This window comes from Mus musculus, chromosome 2 (genome assembly GCF_000001635.26).
Source record: "Mus musculus strain C57BL/6J chromosome 2, GRCm38.p6 C57BL/6J".
NCBI lineage: Eukaryota > Metazoa > Chordata > Mammalia > Rodentia > Muridae > Mus > Mus musculus.
In genome coordinates this window covers 19,760,975-19,786,192 of record NC_000068.7, presented here as the reverse complement: position 1 = coordinate 19,786,192, position 25,218 = coordinate 19,760,975, and positions in this window count along the sequence as shown.

Below are 25,218 nucleotides of genomic sequence, written 5' to 3'. Positions count from 1 at the left end.
ATTCAGCATTCGCTAAATCGACTAATTTAATTCCCTTGCACTGAAGACTTGAATGATTGCAGGAGAAATACTCAAATTGCTGTGACGGTACAAGAACCATCCGGCCCCTGTTTCCCAGCCTCTTTCAAAGGATGCCCATGAAGATTATTCTTGGCTCAATGATGTATTTGTCTTCCTCCATAAATCTAATGCTGTTTTCCTAGATTCGTCCTTTTTTATTTTTGGTAAATTCTAATTGGCTCCCACTGAGACTTGGCAGCCACCAATATGATCATATGCCTGTTTAATTGACCCTGGGGATATTAAACAGAGTGTTCACTATTTCACTGTGCACTGGAGGGTAGCTGTATCTATTCCTTTTTCCTGTCATAGCTGTTGGGCTATTATGACAATCCTCACATGACCGATTTTGTAGCATAATTGTTTTGTGTGATGCAAAGCCATAATGTTTCATCAACTTCATGTCTTTGCTACTGAAAATAAGTCATGATGTAAGATAGACTCACACTCATACACAGAAATGAATGCTTGCCAGCTTGTCCATTTATGGAGCAAATTGTGACTCAATTGCCTATAACACTGGACACTTGCAGAAATATGAGGCAATAAAATCATTGTGTGATAATTCCCCCCATCCTTTCAAATTGAGCCTTTAATAAGCTTTTTTAAAAAAAAATGTAATAAACCTTTTTCTTCAGATGTTTAGTGGGTGAGTTTTAAATAACTCAGAAACTTAGGAAAATTTTGAAGACATTTGCATACAACCTTTGTTTCTTTAAAAACAAATTCACTGAAAGTAAAAAAATATATTCTTGGTCATACTGTTCAAATGACTACAAAGACATAACCTCCTGACATAAATTGGAAAAAGATGAAAATACACAGTTTCAAAAAATACTTAAAAGTTTCCCTTGCTTAGAGATACTGTCTCCTTCATCTTGTCATTCAGGGTTAACACTGAGCACTGTGGCTTCCTCCCATTGTAGTGTGAACCTGTGGGTTCTAAGGCTGACTTGGGCAAATTCAAAAACAGGTGGGACAGATGGGTGAGCAGCATGGCTACAGCATCTGCTTAAACCAGAGGATCCCATGGGCAGATGGGACCAAGACAACACAGTATACTGTGACCATGCCATCGTGAATGAGCCCGAAGGCCAAATGGCAGAAGGCACCAATGGCCTAATCTGCTTTATAACTCCACAAGAGTTTATAACTCCACATGCTCTTGTGGAGTTATAAAGTGATGTCCTGCAGAAAGCTCAGGAGGAACCTTTGCAAGTATCTCAGAACCATTGTTTATTTCTCCCACATCTTAGCCGTCTCCTGTCTATAGTGTCCAAACCACTGGAGATATGGCTAACTGGCTGGCTGATGTACTGCTGGAATACCACAACTTTGGCACCAGCTGCTCCAACAGTTGGCAACATTAGGGCTAATGGAACATCCTGTGGGGTTTCTCCATAACTCTACCCCCATCAATGCTTCCATCAATAGAATAACAACTTATTGAGTACATACTATGCATCAAAGGCTTTAGCTGGTAAGGTCTCACAAAGAACAGGTATTTTTATGCAATCCTGAGTTGCATAGAAGCCAGTGCAATGTATTCCCTAGTGGCTGATACTTTGGAGACCCAAGCCCTCTCCTGGTTGGACATGCTCTCCCAGAGCATGCCTCTAGCTTAGGTGATTCCACGTGGAAGTCTTTTCAGAGCAAGGCATCCTGGAATGCTGTTCTAGCACTCAGACACTATCAATTATGCTGGGAAGCCTGAGGGAGACTATAAGTTTTCTATAGTTTCACTCAGTATTTTTACTGACTCAAGTCATTTGCTCTCTCCAAATCTCTAGGATCTTTTGTTCACTGGTTTTTCAGCAGAGAAATAGTTTTCACCTTTGCTGATCTACCTGCCCCACTCCACCCCAAGCTACTCCTGGGAAATGGAATAGAGGTGCAGCCTGTATATTCCCTCATATTGGCCTCTGGCTTATACTATTACAAAGGTGATGTCAGGCTCAATTGTTTGTCCCATTGTCCTAAGTGACCTGATACCTAGAAACTTTCTATGGGCCTTTCTGAAACTCTGTAATTTAAGAAAATTAAGAGTGTTCGTGGGGCTGGGGAGATGTCTCAGTAGTTAAGAATGTCCTGCTTTTGCAGAAAACTTCAGTTCAATTCCCAGCACCCATGTTTGGCAGCTCACAACTCCAGCTCTAGAGTTATCTAATACCTCTATAGGCATCTGTCCTCACATACCCATACACAGAGACATGCATACTTAAAAGTAAGTTATTAAAGGTTGCTCAAAAGTACATGCTATGTGATTTGACTGGCATATGCAATGCTCTGGGTTAAATCCCTGAATCATGAGTCCTCAACGGTTAGTAACCCTGTTGCTTTTGTTTCGAGGACCAGTAGGTAGAGATAATATGAAATATGATATACTGGGTTGGGGGTGAAGTTCTACATCAGAGTGCTGGCTGACGTTTCACATCTCTGTCACCATGAATAAAAGACAAAGAAACACACCACGCTGCCTTGGGTTTGCATAGCTTTTCTTCAAAGATCTGTAGATAAGAACAAAATTTCATCATAGGTACCTAATATCTATTTTAGTTTTCTTTGGTGTTTTATACCCAGCCTCTGTGCACTAGAAACCACCGCCTCTGCCCTGCTCTATCAGTAGTCCAAGAGTTGGGCAAATTCAAGCTTAAGGGCACAGGCCCCGAGACTGCTAGTTTGCTGATACCAACTGTAAAGATATAACCAGCTTCAAAGTCTACAGCAGTACCCACAAATCTGACGTCCTTCCAATTTGAGTTTGGAGGTGGTGGCAGTCCCAGGATCTCTTTCAAGCAATTTTCTCTGCAGGCTACAAATTCAGGGACTCTAATAACTACTCTCAAGTCAGAAACTTTACTTAAACACCTCGGGCAAAGGTCAGAGCATTATATAGTTCTACTATAGCAAAGTGCACAAATTAGAAACAGAGAAGCATAGGGAGGGGGATGGGAGATCTTTCATCATCCTCAGCATCCAAATGTGACAATATTCTGAGGACTTCTACCTGGAAAGCTTGTCCTCACTTTGGTACCTGGACTTTAATTAGAATTTTTCTTACAAGAGGAGTGATTGACTGAATCACAGTTTATATAGTTGATATATAGTTGAACCTAGTATCCAGAAACTTTCCTCTTCCCAGAATCCAGGCTGATATCCTGTGATCTAAAGTCTCAACTTTCAAATCACATTGTTAACCTTTCTCAAATGACCTCCTTCTATTCTGAGTCACCTCATCAGCTCAAATGATGAGAGATGAGTCTAAGGTTCATGGTAAATTGCAAAGAGAGTCTTATCACCTGGAAATGTCCTGTCCACCTCTAGCCTGCCCAAGAGCTATGCAAGCATCACATCTATTTGAGGGTAAAATTGAAGGTTATATTATTTGGATCTGCAGTATTCCACAAAGTGCGATCTGTGAAAGACTTGGTCTCTGGCCTGGCTCTACTGACAAGTAGTGGAATCTGTGAGAGGTAGAACCTAGTGGAAAGAAGCCACGGAGGTTGGGATGGAGACATGGGCTTTGCAGGTGGTGGAGCCTTATGCCTTTCCTCTTATGTTCTTACTACCAACCATTCCCCCACCATGGCACAATTCCACACCACAGGCCCAGATACAAGAGCACCTAGACTCGTACTGAAACCTCCAAAATCATACGCTCAAATAAATCACTCCTCAGCTATGTTGTCCCAGTGCAAATACATTATCATGGTTTCCAGCCAGAAGTATAAGAATTCCCTTTCCTCTGACCATTTTCATGATTGGTTCAGAGCTGGGCACAATCAATGATGACACACAGTGTGCGTGCGTGTGTGTGTGTGTGTGTGTGTGTGTGTGTGTGTGTGTGTGTGTGTGCGTGTGTGTGTGTCTGATATTCTGATGTGTATGTCTGGTATGTGTGTATGTGATATATGTGTGGTGTGAGGATGTGATGTATGTATATTCATTGCATGTGTGCGTGTGCATATGCGTACATGTATTCACACATGCTACTTTTAAATTTTTAGTTCAAAAGCTGGTATGTCCCTTCTTTGAGTCTTATCTAGGTCAAGCCCTTTGCAGTCTAAGTGGTCTTTTCTAACACTTGGAGGACACTTGCTGATGTATAAATGGAGACGCGGGGTGAGTATCAACAGCCTTCTGCTTCTTCTCAAGTCTCCGATGGTGTCATGTATTCCCACTCTCTGGTTTCCTGAGATTATTATACAGTGTGTCCTACTCCACAAGATAGTCATGACAATAGACAAGTTGATCATTTGCTGTTGCTAATTTTGGAACCAGTCTTGGGTCCAAGAAGTATAATCCCAGCTACTAAGGAGGTTGAGGGAGGAAGATTGCAAGTTCAAGAACACCCTGGCTTACAGATTGAGTTCAAGGCGAGACTGGGAAACATCATGAAACCCTATCTCAAATCTCAAATTGGGATTGTTGGCTTCTTGTTGTTGTTGCTTTTAGTTTTTTGCTTGATTTTAATTTTAATTTTTGGGGAGAAGAAGTCACAAGGGTGGACATGGAAGGATCGGGAAATGAGTGTAATTGGGGTACATGATGTGAAATTAGCTCAAATCACTAACAATTTTAAAAAGAAAAGACAACTGAATTTTCACACCCCCCCCAAAAAAAAATTCCAAAAGAGGGATCTGGATAGAGCTCAACATGAATAAACATGTAGGGTTAGATTTTTCAAAACCTACTTTAGTTGGGGTTCTTAAATGCTTCAACCTCCCTTCTAGTCCACTGACTAGTGGTAGGGAAGAAAGAAGGTTAATAGGGGAAGGGGTGTGTATACCTGTTTAGAAGTAGTTCCTTGGGGTGACCCCACTATTTGTTGTCAGGATACCAGCAGTCCTGTTCAATAGCAAACACCAACATGAATCAGTAGTAGCAGCTCCATCCAGCAGAAACAGCAAGGCTCCACTGAATCAGCACGAATCAGTGCATGTGACCAGATCAACCAGAATACCATGAGAAGTTCTTTGGTACATTTCTCCCTATGAAGTGAAAACCAGGCTAAGAACAGCAAAGAAAAACAAAGGCCAGCAAAGACCAGTGAAGAGTGAAGTACTGCACAGCATAGCAATGCAATAGCATCCTCTCACTGTTTGTGGGGTTCTACTTATATACTTTCTAAATGTCATGCACCCTCATAAGTGTCTGTTTCAGCAAAGCATCACATGCCCTTTTACAAGGCAACTTCCAGAAAACCATCCCAAGACACAACAGAGTTGTTAAAGAAACCAGACATTTCTACTCCATGAGTATCCACCTAGAATGCTCATAACCCTGGGTTCAAATCCCTTTACTTGAAAAGGAATGCACAAAAGATTATTTCAAGACCTGAGAAGAAACTAGTAAGAAAATTTTAATCCTTAGTCATGCAGATACTGCTTATGAACTACTGTGGTTTACAGCCATTTAGGATGTGTAGTTCTAAATGTTAGCTAACATCAGCCCCATATTATATGCAAGTGTGATAAATAATGACAGAAGGGTATGTAAAATTTGATTGATAAAGTACAACATGGTAGATCATTGAATTTTTAAATAAATTGTCAATATTTCACATCATCAATATCATAGCTCACTCTGGCTCACATGCATTCTGGCAGTAGTTGGGTCTATTAGTAGTAGCACTGGTGGTAGTAGTAGTAGTAGTAACATTTTTATACAATATATCTTTGCTATGATTTGGTAGAACTTTTTGTGTTTCTTTTTGGGGTGGGGTTTTTGTTTTATTTTCCTGGCAATAGATTTTTAATAAGAAAGGAATATATGGTGCTGCTGATAGCTGAAGTTGAGCACAATCCACAACCCAGCATAGTAGTACCCCAGCCTAAAGGGTATTTATTTATTGTCATCAGTATCAGGTAGAACTAAGAGTAAAAGTCGCTAGGAGCTGCTCCATGACAGAAATGGATCTGTGAAGACCTGCAGCCTTGACATTCAATCTTTAATTCAGAAACACCAAACTGTTGTCCTCTTTGAGTGTGGTTTTGCAAAGCCCATGTTAGAGATGTGCGTATGAACAGTCTGTGGAACAAGGAAAAATTGTTATAAACTCATCTTGTCAATAATCAAATGATACCAGACATGTCATTACCCCTGAGCCAGGCATTATTATTGTCATTTAGCCATCTTTGAAGTTATTCTGCAACAAAGCATTTCTATCTTGTAACATGTTTACCCTTAAATTAAAAAGGAGAAAAAATCCAGCATATCACTATAATCATGTAACACTTGATAGTTTTCACAGAATCAGCATGCTCAAGAGTTGCCCTGACATTGCATGGACATGATCCTAAGGCTCTAACTGAGCTTCAGTACTGACTTACTAAAGACCAGTAAATTTTAATAGAAATGTCTTGGAAGTATCAAATGCCCTTGCCCAACAAAAAAATAAGACCTTTTGAAGTCTTTTAGCCCAGTTTTGAAATATTTTCTTACCAAAGTGCCATTATGCAATAATTTGTCTAGCTTAGAGCTATGTTTCGTTGGTCAGCTCAGATTCTCTGATCTTCTTGCCTACTTCCTGTTGCTGCAGCTGGACAATTGTTCCAGACACACTGGTTTTCTGTTGTCTCCTTCCATTTGTCTGAAGCATTCACTATGTAGGCTAGATGATGAGAATCAGAAATGGAGAGTTAACTTGCCACCCAGTCCAGGGCTCCTGAGATTCAGTCATGGAAAAAAGGGGCCAGTGAAGAAGTTAATAGCATAGCAGGTGAATTCTAAAGCCCAGAACCTATTGAGAGATGTCTCTGAGGTTGTATGGTGGAAGAAATTTGTCTGCCACTTGATAGCTGGCACACATTGTTCATCAAGGACTCTTTAGCTGGAAGCAACATCTACCTCAATTGCCTACAATGTCAGCCTACCTTTGGCTTGTGTGAGACTACCTTATTTGTGGAGATCATAGGCAACGAGAGCATACAAATATTAGATCCATCCTTGTGGCTAGTCGGTTCATGACCTTGTCTTTCAGACCATCCTTCTTGTGGACTTGAATCACCTACATCAGATCTTTCAGAGACAGTTAACCAGCTTTCACATTGCACAAGCCAATTCCTTAAGTCAGATTATATAGCTGTGCATCATTAAGCTATAACTGATAGACCTAGGGCCATCTATGTTAGTGGAAGATGGAAAATGGGAAAGAGGAAAGCAATGAACCTCTCCACTTCCCTTCTTTTGTAGACTGGTCCAAGATTTGATGTTTCAGTGCAGCCCACTCAAAGCTTCTTGCTTCCTTTCACAAGACAATAGCAAGGTGATTTGGCTACAAAGCCCCTTCTCTTCCTTTTGTTTCACTATTATTACATGAGTCTTTAAGTCTTCCCTCAGAATGTTATACAGAGAAACTGTCCTTCAAAACTAGAACATGGGAGAGCTCTAGAAATCATATCAGCACACAAAGATGTGGAACAGAATGACCCATTTATCTAAGCCAACTCCTCCTACCTCTTAATCTTCCATCTATCCAGCTAGAATTTAATTCTAGCCTGTTTTCAAACTCTTCGTACTTTTCACAAGTGAATTTATCCAGTCTGATGACTTCAAGAGCTATCCATGTAATAATATTTCTGAAATGTTAAATCTAGCCCCAGTGTTTCTCCTGGCTATGAACTCACACAATCAAATAACTTAAAACCAACACATTTTCTCTACAGGCTCAGTCCCAGTCCTCCCTTCATATTCTTTGACACAGCAAAACAGTGTGTGTGTGTGTGTGTGTGTGTGTGTGTTATGTGTATATATTCGCACATGAGTGCACATGTGTGTGCAAGTTAGCATATTCATGTGGGTATGCATGTATGGAAGTCAAAGTCTGAAGGTAAATGTCTTCCTCAATCAATCTCTATTGTTATATGTTGAGGCAAGGGTCTCTCACATGAACTCAAGAGCTTGCCAACTGGGCTAGTCTTACTATCCAATTTTCTCTAGAGATGTTCTGTCTCCTGAGTACTGAGATTACAGGTGGGTAGGCATACCTGGCTTTTAAATAGGTGCTAAGAATCCAAGTGCTGGTTCTCACTCTTATGCAGATACCTTACCCACTGATCCACGTCTCCGTCCCTGGAATCATTTTTACCCCATACCCACTCCATACCATCTCTACCTTGCACTGATATCTAAGCATAAAATCTTGTCTCTTCTGTCTCAAAAACACATCTCAAAACATCATCTTCATCTTCCTGGCCATTATCCACTATCCACTCTTGTTTGAAATATCATGGTTCTTTACTTTTTATAATCCCTGTATAACTCTCTCAAATCTCTTCTCCATGTTACAGGAAGCATAATTTTGTTGAACTGCAAAGCTATTCATAAGAACTTGGATGAAGCTCAGTAGTAGAGCCCTTTATTAACATGTGTAAGTCCCTGGGATCCATCCCCAACACCACAAAAACAAACAAAACTAAACCAAAAGACAAAAAAATGTATTTTATTATATTATTATTTATTATTATTATTTTAGACTTTTTATTAGTTTAAAATCATCAAAATTTCCCCCATTACTTGTAGGGAAGAGTCCCATTTGTCAAGTAGGAACAGTAAGAGCCTCCATGGTCTGGCCCTTTCGCAGCTGACCAGTCATCATTGTCTGAATCTTCTATCACAGTTCTCATGAAGAAGGTAGGGCCTCCTCTCTCCTCTTTAAGTCTTCACATTGGAAGTTTGCACTACCAAGAATACCTTTTTTTCATGTCTACTCTGCCTGGATCACTTTCTTATTTTAAATTTACTTCTTTCATCCAGAGGATTTCTTAGGTGCCCAAGACTAGGGATGATGTGGCCAGTGCTGCTAGCTCTTTCCCCTCTGGAACACTCTCTCCTATTGCTGTAATTGCTTGTTTCATTTTGATTTAACTCCTCAGATCCTTTATAACATCATTGTCTTACTGATGCCTGCTCCTTGCAGGGTTCAGGACCTATCAAAGAGAAGACACTCATACAATCTTGATGAATGATGACCATCATTTTAAAGAGACAGCATGGCTCCCAGACCAGGAGAATTGCACCATGAGATGATTAAATGTATTGACATGTCTAAATAAAGAATGTATCAGTCATTAAAGAAACTGGCCAGTTTGAAAATTCAGAGTAAAATGAGTCACTGAAAGTCACTGACATAAAGCTGAAAGCCTGTCTAAGCACATACAAATGATGTGGTCATTAGTGAAAGCACCCCTTTATAAAACCAATACATCCAACATTTCCAGCCAGACGTCATTAATTCCCATTTTTAACCCTATCTTCATGGAGCAACTATATAATTCTCACTGAGCTCATTATGAAAGTGTATGTCCAGGGAGGTGTGCAGACTCAGAGATTCCAGCTTCTATGTCAATGATTCATTACAGTCAACTAATGGATTGCTTTTATGGAAGCAATGGATGGCACCGACTGAATGACCAAGATGAGGCACACATGGTTTAGACACTTCAACTACTCTTTACATTTTTTTGAGAGTATAAGAACTTATTTATTTAATGTACATGAGTATTTTGCCTGCATGTACATATGAGCATCACATGTGTGCAGTGATCATGGAGACCAAAAGAGAGTGTCAGATCTCTTGGAATTGGAAGTACAGGTGTTGCGGTAAATCTTCCAAGTATGCCCCGGCAATGAAAACACAACACAGTTAATATGAATACATGCTGTGCACCTAGATTGGGCAGATCTACCACTACACTACCATCTTCCATATATATGAGACCCCTTAGAACTTGCAGTTTCTCCAGGCCCTGTGCTTCTGCTCTGCTTTTCTTCCTCCTCCTCCTCATCCTCTCCCTCTTCCATTTTCTCCTTCTTCCTTCTCTCACCTTCTGCTCCACCTTCCCTTTTATTTGCCCAATCGTCAGCTCTCCTTTATTTTACAAATTAAGGTGAGAAGCAGGTTTACAGGAAATCACCTGAGTGCTGACTCATTCCTTGTTCACAACCACTCATAAGAGAATGAAATGAACATCAAATATTAGCTGCGGGGCTACCCACAACATGCAGGTGTTTGTGAGTCACCATATGGGTGCGGGAAACTGAATTCAGGTCCTTTGTAAGAGCAGCAAGTGCTCTTAACCTCTGAACCATCTTGCCAACCCCACTTTAGAAAATATCTTTAGTTGATAAGCAGGAATCATGTGTGCTTCTGGGCTATGTAGTGATGTTCTAATCTCTGTGCACATTGTATAAAAAGTCAATCAAGCTAATGAATACATCCACTTCCTCATCAACTCATCTTTCTGTGCATATGGTAAAAAAAAAAATTTAAATCTGTCATCAATTGTGAAATATGTATTATTCACTGTGGTACAATAGATTATCAAACTGAATTCCCACAGGGTAAATAAGATGCTGTACCCTTTAGACAGTGATTTTCTTTACCTTAAACCTCTCTCCCCTGACTCCTAGCCTGATAACCACCAGTTCTCTCTCCAGGAGGTTGGCATTTTTAAATTTACAAATATATGAGTTCATATAGCATTAATCTTTCAATACTTGACTTGTTTCAATTAGCATTATCTCCTCTAATTCTATCTGTGTTGTTTCTAGTTTCTTGCTTTTTAAGTCTGTAAAATATTGCCTTCAGTATACACACCACATTGTTTTTTCTTTTCTTTCCCCTCCCTCCCTCTCTTCCTTCCCCTCCCTCTCCTTTCCTTCCTTCACTCATTTCTCTTTCTTTCTCTCTCTCTCTCTCTCTCTCTCTCTCTCTCTCTCTCTCTCTCTCTCTCTCTCTCTCTCCTTCCTAACCCTGTCTCCTTTTTTGCATTCTTTTAGTGTCTGGGTGTTTTGTATTGTTTTGTTTTGTTTTGCTTTGGTTTTTTGGGGGGAGCAGGAGGGGGGGAGTCTTAGCCTAGGCCACCCTAGAGCTTGCAATAGCCCTGCCTAGGTGTCCTTAGGTCTGAGATTTCTGATACTCATCCACCTACCAAGCTTATACTACTCTTCCATGATCTATTCTTACTTTACTTCTGAACTTCATATGTTAATGTTGACCCTGAAGCCCACAACAGAAACTGAAAAAAGTTCTGACCAATGGGAAAACCATACATCATAACTAAGCCTTAACTCTTTCACATACACACCCATGGGTGTCTGGCTACTTCATAGCACACACAGGGCATTTTTATATCATGTTGCATCCACTCTTGGTGAGAGTTATAATAACTTACTCAATAACTCTGAGAAATTTCTAAGCCACATTGGCCAGAAGAACATGGGAATATAATATTTTTTTAAGAAACCAATTCAAGATCACGAGGAAGATGAACTCTTGGCTCATCTGTTGCTATGGGGAAGGCTTTGGCTACATATAAAGTCTCAGCAAACAGAGATTTGTTTCTAAATAAAATAATGATTTTCCTTTACTAGTGGAGTTAGGAAGCAGAAAACTATAAGGGCCCTTGATTTCCATCCCCAAAATGTCTCATAATATATACTTTGATAAGTAAAATACAGTTTAATACATTCCCATGTATTCAAGAAAGTGTTCATAATTTCATAGTATTTTTATAAAGTAAAGTGACTACTATCTATGTAATAAATGTACTGATCAAAGTAGAAATTGTACAACTCACGCAAGTATCTTGTAGAAGTGTGTATCATACCTCATGCAGACACTTCTGCAGCATGTAAAAATGGCAGCAATTAATGTTCTGACTCATACAAGAAGGTACCATTCCTAATTTAGAGATTTGTCCTTTAAAACCTAAAAGGACATGAGATAATTGGAAGCAGTCTTGGAACATGGCTACTGATGAGTTTCCTAAGGGTGGGTGTTAGTCTATGGCCTTGTTTCTGTCTTTATCAGAGTATCTGAGAAGAGGCACACTTTAATTTTATGCCAAGTGTAAGCATGTTCAGCTTACACTGATGCCTGCCATTTCTCCAGTGACTCAAGCAAAACATGAATTTTCTTTAACTAACATATGCAGGGGAAATGATAATCAAAAAGCTGTCAAGGTCTTTACACCCTTTGATAGCAAACCTAATCACACCCTGATGGAGACAGAGGAGTAAGAAGTGAAAGAGAAGAATGGTCTGGAGAGATGCTCAGTGGTCAAGAGCACTTGTTGCTTTTGCAGAGTACCTGGGTTTGGTTTCCAGCACCAAAACAGTGGCTCTCAACCACCTGTGACCAGTTCCATGGAATTCAATGCTCTTTTTCTGAACTCAGGCACCAGGTACATACATGCAGGCAAAACACTCATACACATGAAATACATCTTTAATTAAGAGAAAAGAACAAATATCTAAGCATAAAAAAGAAGTTAGTGATATTTGTCAATTTCTTGACATTTATGTAGTAACTAAAAAAACATTAGCTCAGAATTTTGAAAGGACACAGTGGGATGAAGATGTTTTACTTGTTAATATACCCATTAATATAAACACAACTAAAGATTATGCTACAAGAATCTGAGAGAGCAAGCAAAACAATTCACCCTTTATGTTACTTGGTTTGGTTTGGTTTGGTTTGGTTTGGTTTTTAGATAGTCTTGTTTTGTAGTTCTGACTGTCTTGTAACTTTTTAGACTAGGCTGGTCTTAGACTCACAGAGATCCTCCTGATGCTGCCTCCTAAGTGCTGGGATTAAAGGCGTGTACCACCATACCTAGCCATTAATTCAACTTTTAATCAAATATGAGAAGATAGACACTTGAACCAAACACAAGGTTGCAACTCCTTTGCTGTTTTTAATATTACATTTTTAACTAAATCTGTTCTTTGACATTTTATACATGTATGTAATTTTCTCTTAACTACACTCACCCCACATCCTTGCCTATCTCCCTTCCATTCCCCACCTCCTTCCAAAAACCCTTTTCCACTATGGTGATTGAATGAGAATGGTTTCCATAGGCTTGTGTATTTGATTGCTTGGTTCCCAGTTACTGGAACTGTTTGGGAAGGATAAGGTATGGCTTTGTTGGAGTGAGTGTGGCCTTGTTAGAAAAGGCAATCACTATGGTTGGGCTTTCAAGTTCCAAAAGCCTATGCCATGCCCAGTCTCAGTCTGCCTCCTGTAATTTATGGATAAGATGTGAACTCTCACCTACTGCTTCATGCTGTTGCCATGCATCATGATGACCATGGACTAACCCTTTGAATCTGGAAGCGACCTTCCAATTAAATGTTTCCATTTATAAGTTGCCTTGGTCATACTGGTCTATCACAACAATAGAAAAGTAACTAAAACTACATTACTGAATTTTCCTTTTGTTTTGTGGCTGAGTTGAACTAGGGTTATCTAGGTAACCATGGATTTAGAATTGTCCATTGAAGCCTAGTGAACGCACCAGTAGACATGTAACTGAATACATTTACTCCCCTTCTCCAAGAATCTACAAGTAGCTACTTGTAGAGAATTCAGCAGGGAGGGTAGAGACCCATCAGTCCCTCCTCTATCCATGATTAGTTATTGATAGGCCAATGTAGGCATCCGCACTTATTCAAGTTATGATCACACTGTCTATGTCATGCCCAGAAGATCGCATTTCACAGCCCTTTCAGGTTGTGACTTCTGGCTCTTACAATCTTTCCAACTTCTCTCCTTCAATGTCCTTCAAAACTCAGCAGAACATTATAAATGTCTTATTAGGGTAAGTATTTGAACATCTCTTATTCTCAGCACCTTGAGCTGCCATAAATCTTCTGCATTCCCTGCAAAGAAATGTTTCTTTCTTTGACTAAGGCTGAGAATAGCATTTGTCTCTGAGTATAAACAGATAGATAGATAGATAGATAGATAGATAGATAGATAGATAGATAGATAGATAGATAGATAGATGAAGAATTTTACTGTGTCAGTTTATCTAACAACAATCCTAAGTTTACTCCGAGAGTCTAAGACTTCTTCATCCATGTATTTTAAAGAACCAGGCTATCTCCAGCCTTCTGGTAAAACTGTAAATGCAGTCATTAGAGCTCCATTCCTTTTGACACAATCACTTGTATTTGTCAGTTACTATCTTCCATTGCTAAGTCAAGGCACCATGACCAAAGGCAATGTACAAAAGCAGCCATTTATTTGGCTTACAGATGCAGAGGGATAAGAGAGTCCATCATGGTGGAGAGACATATCAGCAAGCTGCAGGGATGGCAGCAGGAAGTTGAAGGAACTCCACCACAAGCACAGTGCAGAAAAGGTAAACTAAAAGTGGCACAAGACTTTAAACTATCAAAGCCTATCCCCAATGACATACTCATCTCATAACTTCTCCAAACAGCACCAATAACTGCTAATCAATTGTTCAAATTCCTGAGCCTATGGAAGACATTTCTCACTCAAACCACCATAACCTCTTAAACTTGTTTTGTTTTGTTAATTGCTTACCTAGGTATGTGTTTGAATGAGATTATATGTACCATATATGTACAGCATCCCTCAGAGGCTAGAAGAGGATGTTGGATCTCTTGGAACTAGAGTATCAAGCGGTTATGAGCCACCATGTGAGGGTTGGGAATTGAATTCAGGTACTCTACAAGAGCAGGGAGTGCCCATAACTGTTTAGCCATCTCTTCAGCCCTGAAACTCTTAATAATAAATCCTATAGTTTAGATATTAAATGTCTTTCACTGTCAAGACCAGGTCAAGTGGTCTTCTTTGAAAATTTAGGGATCTTCAGGAGATCATGCCTCACTGGAGGAAGTGAATCACTATGGGCACTTATACACTTCCTGACTGTGGTGCTTTGAATGTGAATGTCTTCCTTAGGCTCATTTGTTTGAATGCTTGATTGTAGTTGGTAGAACTGTTTGAGAAGGATTAGGAGGTATGGTCTTGTTGAAGGATATGTGTCACTGAGGGTGGGTTTTGAAGTTTCAAAAGCCCATACAATTACCGTTCCCACTCTCTACCATATGCTTGTAGATCAAGATGCAAACTCTCCACTACTATCCCAGCCCCATGCCTATCTGACTGCTGCCACGCTCCCTGTCATGATGGAACCATGATCCGGAATTAAATGCTTTCTTTTGAAAGTTGCATTGAGCACAGTGTCTCTTTACAGTAGTAGAGAACTAACTAAGATAATGACTGTAGATGCAATGTGACAAGAGGCCATTGCCTTCTGCCGCCAAGCCTTTCCCACCATGACATATTGTACCCCCTTGAACTGCAAGGCCAAATAACATCTTCTCCACTTAAGTTAATTCTTGTCAGGCATTTTATCACAGCAACAAGAGAAGTAATAAATACAGAAAGTTAACTAGAAGATATAGTATATGAATTTCAGAGAGGTATTCAAGCTATGGTGCTACATGAACCAACCTTCATTCTCATTCTTTGGACAAGCAAAGGTACCAACACTCATTTATGCTAGATGTTTGCCAAACACATCTGCAAACACCTATCAGCTCTGCCTGCTTGAACATAGAACAAGTGACTCCCATGAAAGACTTGAAGCTGTTAAAGATGTAAAAAATTAAGTACAACTTTCATTCTGCAGGTGAAAGTATAGGGATGGAGGAAGGACATGAAGGGTGTATTGCTACACAGACACTTAGCTGCTGTGTGATACTAACTTTCCAAACTCCCACACCCAATGCTGCCCCCAGCATGAGCTCCACCTCACCTCATGTGTAGCATGGAAATGATACTAGATGTCTCCATTCCTTGACAACCTTTGCTAATCATCTGATATATGATTACAAAGCCAGATGGCCTTGACCAGCTAATTTTTAACCCTTAAATAGGTGTTGAACTTCTGCTCTTTAAGTTTACTTCCACTTCTTTTTTTTTAATTGGGTATTTATTTCATTTACATTTCCAATGCTATCCCAAAAGTCCCCCACACGCTCCCCCACCAACTGCCCCACCCACCCACTCCCACTTCTTGGCCTTGGCATTCCCCTATACTGAGGCAAATAAAGTTTTTACAACCAATGGGCCTCTCTTTCCACTGATGGCCAACTAGGCCATCTTCTGATACATATGCAGCTAGAGACATGAGTTCTGGGGGGGTACTGGTTAGTTCATACTGTTGTTCCAACTATAGGGTTGCAGATCCCTTTAGCTCCTTGGGTACTTTCTCTAGCTCCTCCAATGGGGGCCCTGTGATCCATCCAATAGCTGTCCGTGAGCATCCACTTCTGTGTTTGCAAGGCCTCTGCATAGTCACACAAGAGACAACTATATCTGGGTCCTTTCAGCAAAATCTTGCTAGTGTATGCAATGGTGTCAGCGTTTGGAAGCTGATTATGGGATGGATCCCTGGATATGGCAGTCTCTAGATGGTCCATCCTTTCGTCTCAGCTCCAAACTTTGTCTCTGTAACTCCTTCAATGGGTGTTTTGTTCCCAATTCTAAGAAGGGGAAAAGTGTCCACACTTTGGTCTTTGTTCTTCTTGAATTTCATGTGTTTAGCAAATTGTATCTTATATCTTGGGTATTCTAAGTATCTGGGCTAATATCCACTTATCAGTGAGTACATATTCTGTGAGTTTTTTTGTGATTAGATTACCTCACTCAGGATGATGCCCTCCAGGTCTATCCATTTGCCTAGGAATTTCATAAATTCATTATTTTTAATAGCTGAATAGTACTCCATTATGTAAATGTACCACATTTTCTATATCCATTCCTCTGTTGAGGGGCATCTGTGTTCTTTCCAGCTTCTGAGTATTATAAATAAGGTTACTATGAACATAGTAGAGCATGTATCCTTTTACCAGTTGGAACATCTTCTGGATATATGCCCATGAGAGGTATGGCGGGATCCTCTGGTAGTACTTCTCAGTGTTTGGAAGCTGTTTATGGGATGGATCCCTGGATATGGCAGTCTCTAGATGGTCCATCCTTTCATCACAGCTCCAAACTTTGTACAATTTTCTGAGAAAATGCCAGACTGATTTCCATAGTGGTTGTACAAGCTTGCAATCCCACCAAAAGGGAGGAGTGTTCCTCTTTCTCCACATCCTCGCCAGCATCTGCTGTCACCTGAATTTTTGATCTTAGCGATTCTGACTGGTGTGAGGTGGAATCTCAGGGTTGTTTTGGTTTACATTTCCCTGATGATTAAGGATGTTGAACATTTTTTCAGGTGCTTCTCAGCCATTCGGTATTCCTAAGGTGATAATTCGTTGTTTAGGTCTCAGCCCCATTTTTAAAGAGGTTATTTGATTTTCTGGAGTCCAGCTTCTTGAGTTCTTTATATATATTGGATATTAGTCCCCTATCTGATTTAGGATAGGTAAAGATCCTTTCACAATCTGTTGGTGGCCTTTTTGTCTTATTGACAGTGTCTTTTGCCTTGCAGAAGCTTTGGAATTTTATGAGGTCCCATTTGTCGATTCTCGATCTTACAGCACAAGCCATTGCTGTTCTATTCAGGAATTTTTTCCCTGTACCCATATCTTCAAGGGTTTCCCCTACTTTCTCCTCTATAAGTTTCAGTGTCTCTGGTTTTATGTGGAGTTCCTTAATCCACTTAGATTTGACCTTAGGACAAGGAGATAGGAATGGATCAATTCGCATTCTTCGACATAATAACCACCAGTTCTGCCAGCACCATTTGTTGAAAATGCTGGCCTTTTCCACTGGATGGTTTTAGCTCCCTTGTCAAAGATCAAGTGACCATAGGTGTGTGGGTTTATTTCTGGGTCTTCAATTCTATTCCATTGGTCTACTTGTCTATCACTATACCAGTACCATGCAGTTTTGATCACAATTGCTCTGTAGTACAGCTTTAGGTCAGGCATGGTGATTCCACCAGAGGTTCTTTTATCCTTGAGAAGAGTATATGCTATCCTAGGTTTTTTGTTATTCCAGATGAATTTGCAGATTGCCCTTTCTAATTCGTTGAAGAATTGAGTTGGAATTTTGATGGGGATTGCATTGAATCTGTAGATTGTTTTTGGCAAGATAGCCATTTTTATTATATTGATTCTGTCAATCCATGAGCATGGAAGATCTTTCCAACTTCTGAGATCTTCTTTAATTTCTTTCTTTAGAGACTTGAAGTTCTTATCATACAGATCTTTCACTTCCTTAGTTAGAGACACACCAAGGTATTTTATATTATTTGTGACTATTGAGAAGGGTGTTGTTTCCCTAATTTCTTTCTCAGCCTCTTTATCCTCTGTGTACAGAAAGGCCATTAACTTGTTTGAGTTAATTTTATATCCAGCTACTTCACTGAAGCTGTTTATCAGGTTTAGGAGTTCTCTGGGGGAATTTTTAGGGTCACGTATATATACTATCATATCATCTGCAAAAAGTGATATTTTGACTTCTTCCTTTCTAATTTGTATCCCCTTGATATCCTTTTGTTTTCAAATTGCTCTGGCTAGGACATCAAGTACAATGTTGAATAGGTAGGGAGAAAGTAGGCAGCCTTGTCTAGTCCTTGATTTTAGTGGGATTGCTTCCAGCTTCTCACCATTTACTTTGATGTTGGCTACTGGTTTGCTGTAGATTGCTTTTATCATGTTTAGGTATTGGCCTTGAATTCCTGATCTTTTCAAGACTTTTATCATGAATGGGTGTTGGATTTTGTCAAATGCTTTCTCCACATCTAACGAGATGATTATGTGTTTTTTTTTCCTCAAGTTTTATTTTAATTTTTTATTAGGTATTTTCCTCATTTACATTTCCAATGCTATCCCAAAAGTCCCCCATATCCTCGCCCCCCACTCTCCTACACACCCACTCCCACTTTTTGGCCCTGGCATTCCCCTGTACTGGGGCATATAAAGTTTGCAAGTCCAATGGGCCTCTCTTTCCAGTGATGGCCAACTAGGCCATCTTTTGATACATATGCAGCTAGAGTCAAGAGCTCCGGGGTACTGGTTAGTTCATAATGTTGTTCCACCTATAGGGTTGCATATCCCTTTAGCTCCTTGGGTACTTTCTCTAGCTCCTCAATTGGGAGCCCTGTGATCCATCCACTAGCTGACTGTAAGCATCCACTTCTGTGTTTGCTAGGCCCCGGCATAGTCTCACAAGAGACAGCTATATCTGGGTCCTTTCAGCAAAATTTTGCTAGTGTATGCAGTGGTGTCAGCATTTGGAATCTGATTATGGGATGGATCCCTGGATATGTCAGTCTCTAGATGGTCCATCCTTTCGTCACAGCTCCAAACTTTGTCTCTGTAACTCCTTTCATGGGTGTTTTTTTCCCAATTCTAAGAAGGGGCAACGTCTCCACACTATGGTCTTCGTTTTTGTCTTTGAGTTTGTTTATATACTGGATTACATTGATGGATTTCCGTATATTGAACCATCCCTGAATCCCTGGAATGAAACCTACTTGGTCAGGATGGTATCATTGAGAAGAGTGTTGTTCAGTTTCCACGTGAATGTTGGCTTTCCAGTATATACGTTGTTATTGAAGATCAGGCTTAGTCCATGGTGATCTGATAGGATGCATGGGACAATTTCAATATTTTTTGTATCTGTTGAGGCTTGTTTTGTGACCAATTATGTGGTCAGTTTTGGAGAAGGTACCATGAGGGGCTGAGAAGAAGGTATATCCTTTTGTTTTAGGATAAAATGTTCTGTAGATTTCTGTTAGATCCATTTGTTTCATAACTTCTGTTAGTTTCACTGTGTCCCTGTTTAGTTTCTGTTTCCATGATCTGTCCATTGGTGAAAGTGGTGTGTTGAAGTCTCCCACTATTATTGTGTGAGGTGCAATGTGTGCTTTGAGTTTTACTAAAGTTTCTTTAATGAATGTGGCTGCCCTTGTATTTGGAGCATAAATATTCAGAATTGAGAGTTACTCTTGGAAGATTTTATCTTTGGTGAGTGTGAAGTGCCCCTCCTTGTCTTTTTTGATGACTTTGGGTTGGAAGTCGATTTTATTAGATATTAGAATGGTTACTCCAGCTTGATTCTTCAGACCATTTGCTTGGTAAATTGTTTTCCAGCCTTTAACTCTGAAGTGGTGTCTGTCTTTTTCCCTGAGATGGGTTTCCTGTAAGCAGCAAAATGTTGGGTCCTGTTTGTGTAGCCAATCTGTTAGTCTATGTCTTTTTATTGAGGTGTTGAGTCCATTGATATTAAGAGATATTAAGGAAAAGTAACTGTTGCTTCTTATTATTTTTGTTGTTAAAGTTGACATTCTGTTCTTGTGGCTGTCTTCTTTTAGGTTTGTTGAAAGATTACTTTCTTGCTTTTTCTAGGACATGGTTTCCATCCTTGTATTGTTTTTTTTTTTTCTGTTATCCTTTGAAGGGCTGGATTCGTGAAAAGATAATGTGTGAATTTGGTTTTGTCGTGGAATACTTTGGTTTCTCCATCTATGGTAATTGAAAGTTTGGCTGGGTATAGTAGCCTGGGCTGGCATTTGTGTTCTCTTAGTGTCTGTATAACATCTGTCCAGGATCTTCTGGCTTTCGTTGTCTCTGGTGAAAAATCTGGTGTAATTCTGATAGGCTTGCCTTTATATGTTACTTGACCTTTTTCCCTTACTGCTTTTAATATTCTATCTTTATTTAGTGCATTTGTTGTTCTGATTATTATGTGTCGGGAGGAATTTCTTTTCAGGGCCAGTCTATTTGGAGTTCTGTAGGCTTCTTCTATGTTCATGGGCATCTCTTTCTTTAGGTTTGGGAAGTTTTCTTCTATAATTTTGTTGAAGATATTTGCTGGCCCTTTGAGTTGAAAAATCTTCATTCTCATCTACTCCTATTTTCCGTAGGTTTGATCTTCTCACTGTGTCCTGGATTTCCTGGATGTTCTGAATTAGGGTCTTTTTGCATTTTGCAATTTCTTTGATTGTTGTGCTGATGTTCTCTATGGAATCTTCTGCACCTGAGATTCTCTCTTCCATCTCTTGTATTCTGTTGCTGATGCTCGCATCTATTGTTCCAGATTTCTTTCCTAGGGTTTCTATCTCCAGTGTTGCCTCACTTTGGGTTTTCTTTATTGTGTCTACTTCCCTTTTTAGGTCTAGTATGGTTTTGTTCGTTTCCATCACCTGTTTGGATTTGTTTTCCTGTTTTTCTGTTAGGACTTGCAACTCTTTAGCAGTGTTCTCCTGTATTTCTTTAAGTGAGTTATTAAAGACCTTCTTGATGTCTTCTACCATCATCATGAGATATGCCTTTAAATCTGGGTCAAGATTTTCGGGTGTGTTGGGGTGCCCTGGACTGGCTGAGGTGGGAGTGCTCGGTTCTGATGATGGTGAGTGGTCTTGGTTTCTGTTAGTAAGATTCTTACGTCTGCCTTTTGCCATCTGTTAAACTCTGGAGTCAGTTTTTATAGTTGTCTCTGGTTAGAGCTTGTTCCTCTAGTGATTCTGTTATTCTCTACCAGCAGACCTGAGAGACTAGCTCTCTCCTGAATTTCAGTGGTCAGAGCACTCTCTGCAGGCAGGCTCTCCTCTTTCAGGGAAGGTGCACAGATATCTGGCATTCAGACTTGCCTCCTGGCAGAAGATGAAGGCCCGAAAGAGGACCTGTCCCAGAAGCTGTTAGCTTCTGTAGTCCACACTCTCACCTGTGCAGACTAGTCTCAGTGGAGTCTGGGAACCAAGATATCTCCCGCAGATGCTCTGGCAATTCCCTCCCGGGCCGGGCAGACACCTCTCCTCAGGCAGGGACGGTGCCCGGATGTCTGGAGCATGAAAAGGGGGCTGCCTCAGAAGCTTTGTGGCTCCTGCCTGTCCCAGAAGCTTTTCGCTTCTGTAGTCCACACTCTCACCTGTGCAGACTAGTCTTGGTGGAATCCGGGAACCAAGATGTCTCCCGCAGATACTCCGGCAAAGCCCTCCTGGTCCCTTACTTCCACTTCTAAATTAATCTGAAATTATAGTTATCCTCCCAGCTGAGAAAAGGCATCTATTTCCTCCGTCTTTTATCTCCAGCTTAATGAAATTTAAATTGTGTTTATATATTGGAAGAGGCTTCTGGTTTGCTGAGTGACATAAACATTTCCACCACTGCAGCTCATCAGTAACTCCCACTCCTTGGGTGGTCACTTCCATGAGCTGAGGAAGACTCAGTTTTAGCTCTGCCTCTGAACTTAATGAGATATAACATTCCCCTGGTCTTCCCCAGATACCCATGCAGAAAGACAGGACCTGGGTGGAGATGGAGATGTAGGGCAGACTTGAATGACTTGAACAGTTGAATGCCACTTTTTCTGGAGATGTTTCAGAACTTGCTACTTAAGCTTATCTTCCTCTGAATTGAACTTTCAGTTGCTAATGTCCTGGCTGCTGCTAAGAGGAGAACCCTGCGCTCCATCCCTCAGCTGAAGTTTCAGAGTAGGTTGAGTTTATTGTACTGAGGAGATCAGGAAGAATCATATAGCTCCTTTATCATATGGCTCAAGACAAAAAATGTCAGAAACAAATGTCAAGAAGTTTCCAATAAAAACTAAATTATTGATAACTACAGAAAAAATTTAAGCCACTTTAATTAAACTAAAAACACATAGGGGAGGCAATCTCACTGAACACCGGTGGCTACTATTTTGCATATCATTTTTACCCATCACTAAACATGCTTTGTAAGTCCTGAATGGCATTCTAGAGATGGATAACCCATCATTTTTTAAAGTAATACTTTATTGATTGTTTGACATTTGACACATTTATACAATTTATTTCGATCATATCCATCCTTCAACACCTTCCTCCAACTCTCATTACTGTGCCCCACCTCCCTCCTCCCCCCAACTTCATGTCTTCTTCTTTTCTTATTGATAATCCCAAATCATAATTGGTGCTGCTCATTGTCAGAGGCTGTGAGGTCATTATCTGGGATTAAGCAGCACAAATGGCCATATTACCCCAGAGAGATGAATCTCCCTCCAGAATAGTTCCTCTGCCAAGGTCCCTCACTCATACCGGAATTCTGACTGTCTTGGCGCTGTGCTCATTTGTTCAGTAACCCCTGGTGCTGTGAGTTGATGTGTGGAGCAGCCATATTGTGTCTGGAAGTCAGTGTTTCACGATCTCCTCCCCATCTGCCAGCTTTCATATTTTTTTTTTTGCCAACTCTTCTGCCACATTCCCTGAGTCTCAGAACAGGAGGGAGGGATGTGTGTAGATGATTCACCACAGCTGAGTACTCACAGTTGCTCATACTTGACATTTTGACCAAATATTTAGTCTCTGTATTAATTACTATTTGCCACAAAAAGAAGCTTTTCTGACAAAGGTTATATAACTTGTCATTTTAACATTTCCCTCACTGTGAGATAGCAAATTTTTTTCTGGTTTTGACCCCATAAAAATTCCATTCCATATATATATATGCAAATACATATACATCATATACATATACATATCCTGTCTGCTAACAAGAAATTTCTTGAAGTAGAATGATTAAATCAACTGTGGGAACATAAGAAAGGCATTAGCATGTCAAATGCTTACTCTGAATGGTTTTACTGGTTTATACTCCTCAACAGAAATGAGGATTCTAGCTTCTAATAACAATTATCACAATTTGAACAGCAGGACATTTGATATGAGACTAATTTTCAACATTTTACAATCATTATTTCATTTAATCCTCTCTAAGATCCTGGGAGATGGTTACTTACATGATCTTCATTTTCAACTGAGAAAAACAATCTTATAGAAATTAAATGTTATACCAACCTCCCTTGGCAGAAAGAAAACAATAAATGAGACCATTTGGCCAACCAAGTACCCTGTAGAGATATATCAGTAGGGGTGGGTCTTTGAGGGATATAACCTAACCATGCTTCCTGTCTAGTTCTGATTGCTGACTTACCATGTCTGAGGGACTTCTGCCTCACACAACTAACAATGATAGTAGACAGAAAAGGAGTTAGATATGAGGAGAACTGTTTCTGCAACTTAGTAGCTGGGCTTTCTGATGGTCAGAATGTTCTTTTGTTGTTAAACATGCTTTAAACTGCAGTTAGGGTGTCCCCACCAAAATAGAAGGTAAGTTATCAGGGCATCTTCCCAGCCATGCACATGATAAAGGGTCTTCATCCCTAACAGACACGACCTCATTATATCACTTGTACTATAATCTGGATAACCCCCTCTCCACCTTTTGTGGACGTTTCTAGAAGATCATGGGAGCAATACCCAAAAAGAGAAGACTTTAGGAAGGGATCACAGCACCCCATGAATATGCCACAGACCTCATAAATGTTCATTAAATCATCTTTAAAATCTACAACATAGAACCCACATGGCCGATGCCCTCTTGGGGACTCCTACTGCAGCCTTCCTTTGTAATATATGCTTTACTTGGTTTTGTTGAATAAACTTCTGCTCAAACAATGTCTTTGGCCTGAATTCTTGCCTTCAAAAAGATGAAAACCAAGAGATTACCAAAAACCAGGACAGAACTGTTTAGCTACCACCATTCCCTGTCATGTGGACTGAACACCATGAACTCATGATCCAAAAACAAAACAAAACAACCCTTTCTCCCTTAAGTTGTCTCTGTCTGGTGTTTTGCCATAATGATCAGAAAAAGTAACAAGTACTCTAACCAGTTTGTGGTGGGAAAAGAAAAAGAGAGAGAGAGGAAGAAGAAGGAGGAGGGGGGTGGGAGGGAGGGAAGGGAAGGGAAGGGAAGGGAAGGGAAGGGAAGGGAAGGGAAGGGAAGGGAAGGGAAGGGGAGGGGAGGGGAGGGGAGGGGAGGGGAGGGGAGGGGAAGGGAGGGGAGGGAAAGGGGAGTGAAAGGGGGAGGGCAAGGGAGAAGGGAGGAGAAGAGGAGGGAAGGGAAAAAATGAGCAACAAACATTTTCTCAGATTAACCATGACAAAATCAAGAAGTGAAAAATGTCAGCAAAATCTTGCTGGCATATGCAATAGTGTCTGGGTTTGGTAGCTGTTTATGGGATGGATCTCCAGGTGTGGCAGTCTCTGGATAGTCCTTCCTTCCATCTCAGTTCCGAACTTTGTCTCTGTAACTCCTTCCATGGGTATTTTGTTCTGCATTCTAAGAAGGAATGAAGTATCCATACTTTGGTCTTCCTTCTTCTTGAGTTTCATATATTTTTCAAATTGTATCGTGGGTATTCTAAGTTTCTGGGCTAATATCCACTTATCAGTGACTGCATACCATGTGTGTTCTTTTGTGATTGGGTTACCTCACTCAGGATGATATCCTCCAGATCCATCCATTTGCCTAAGAATTTCATAAACTCATTGTTTTTAATAGCTGAGTAGTACTCCATTGTGTAAATGTACCACATTTTCTGTATCCATT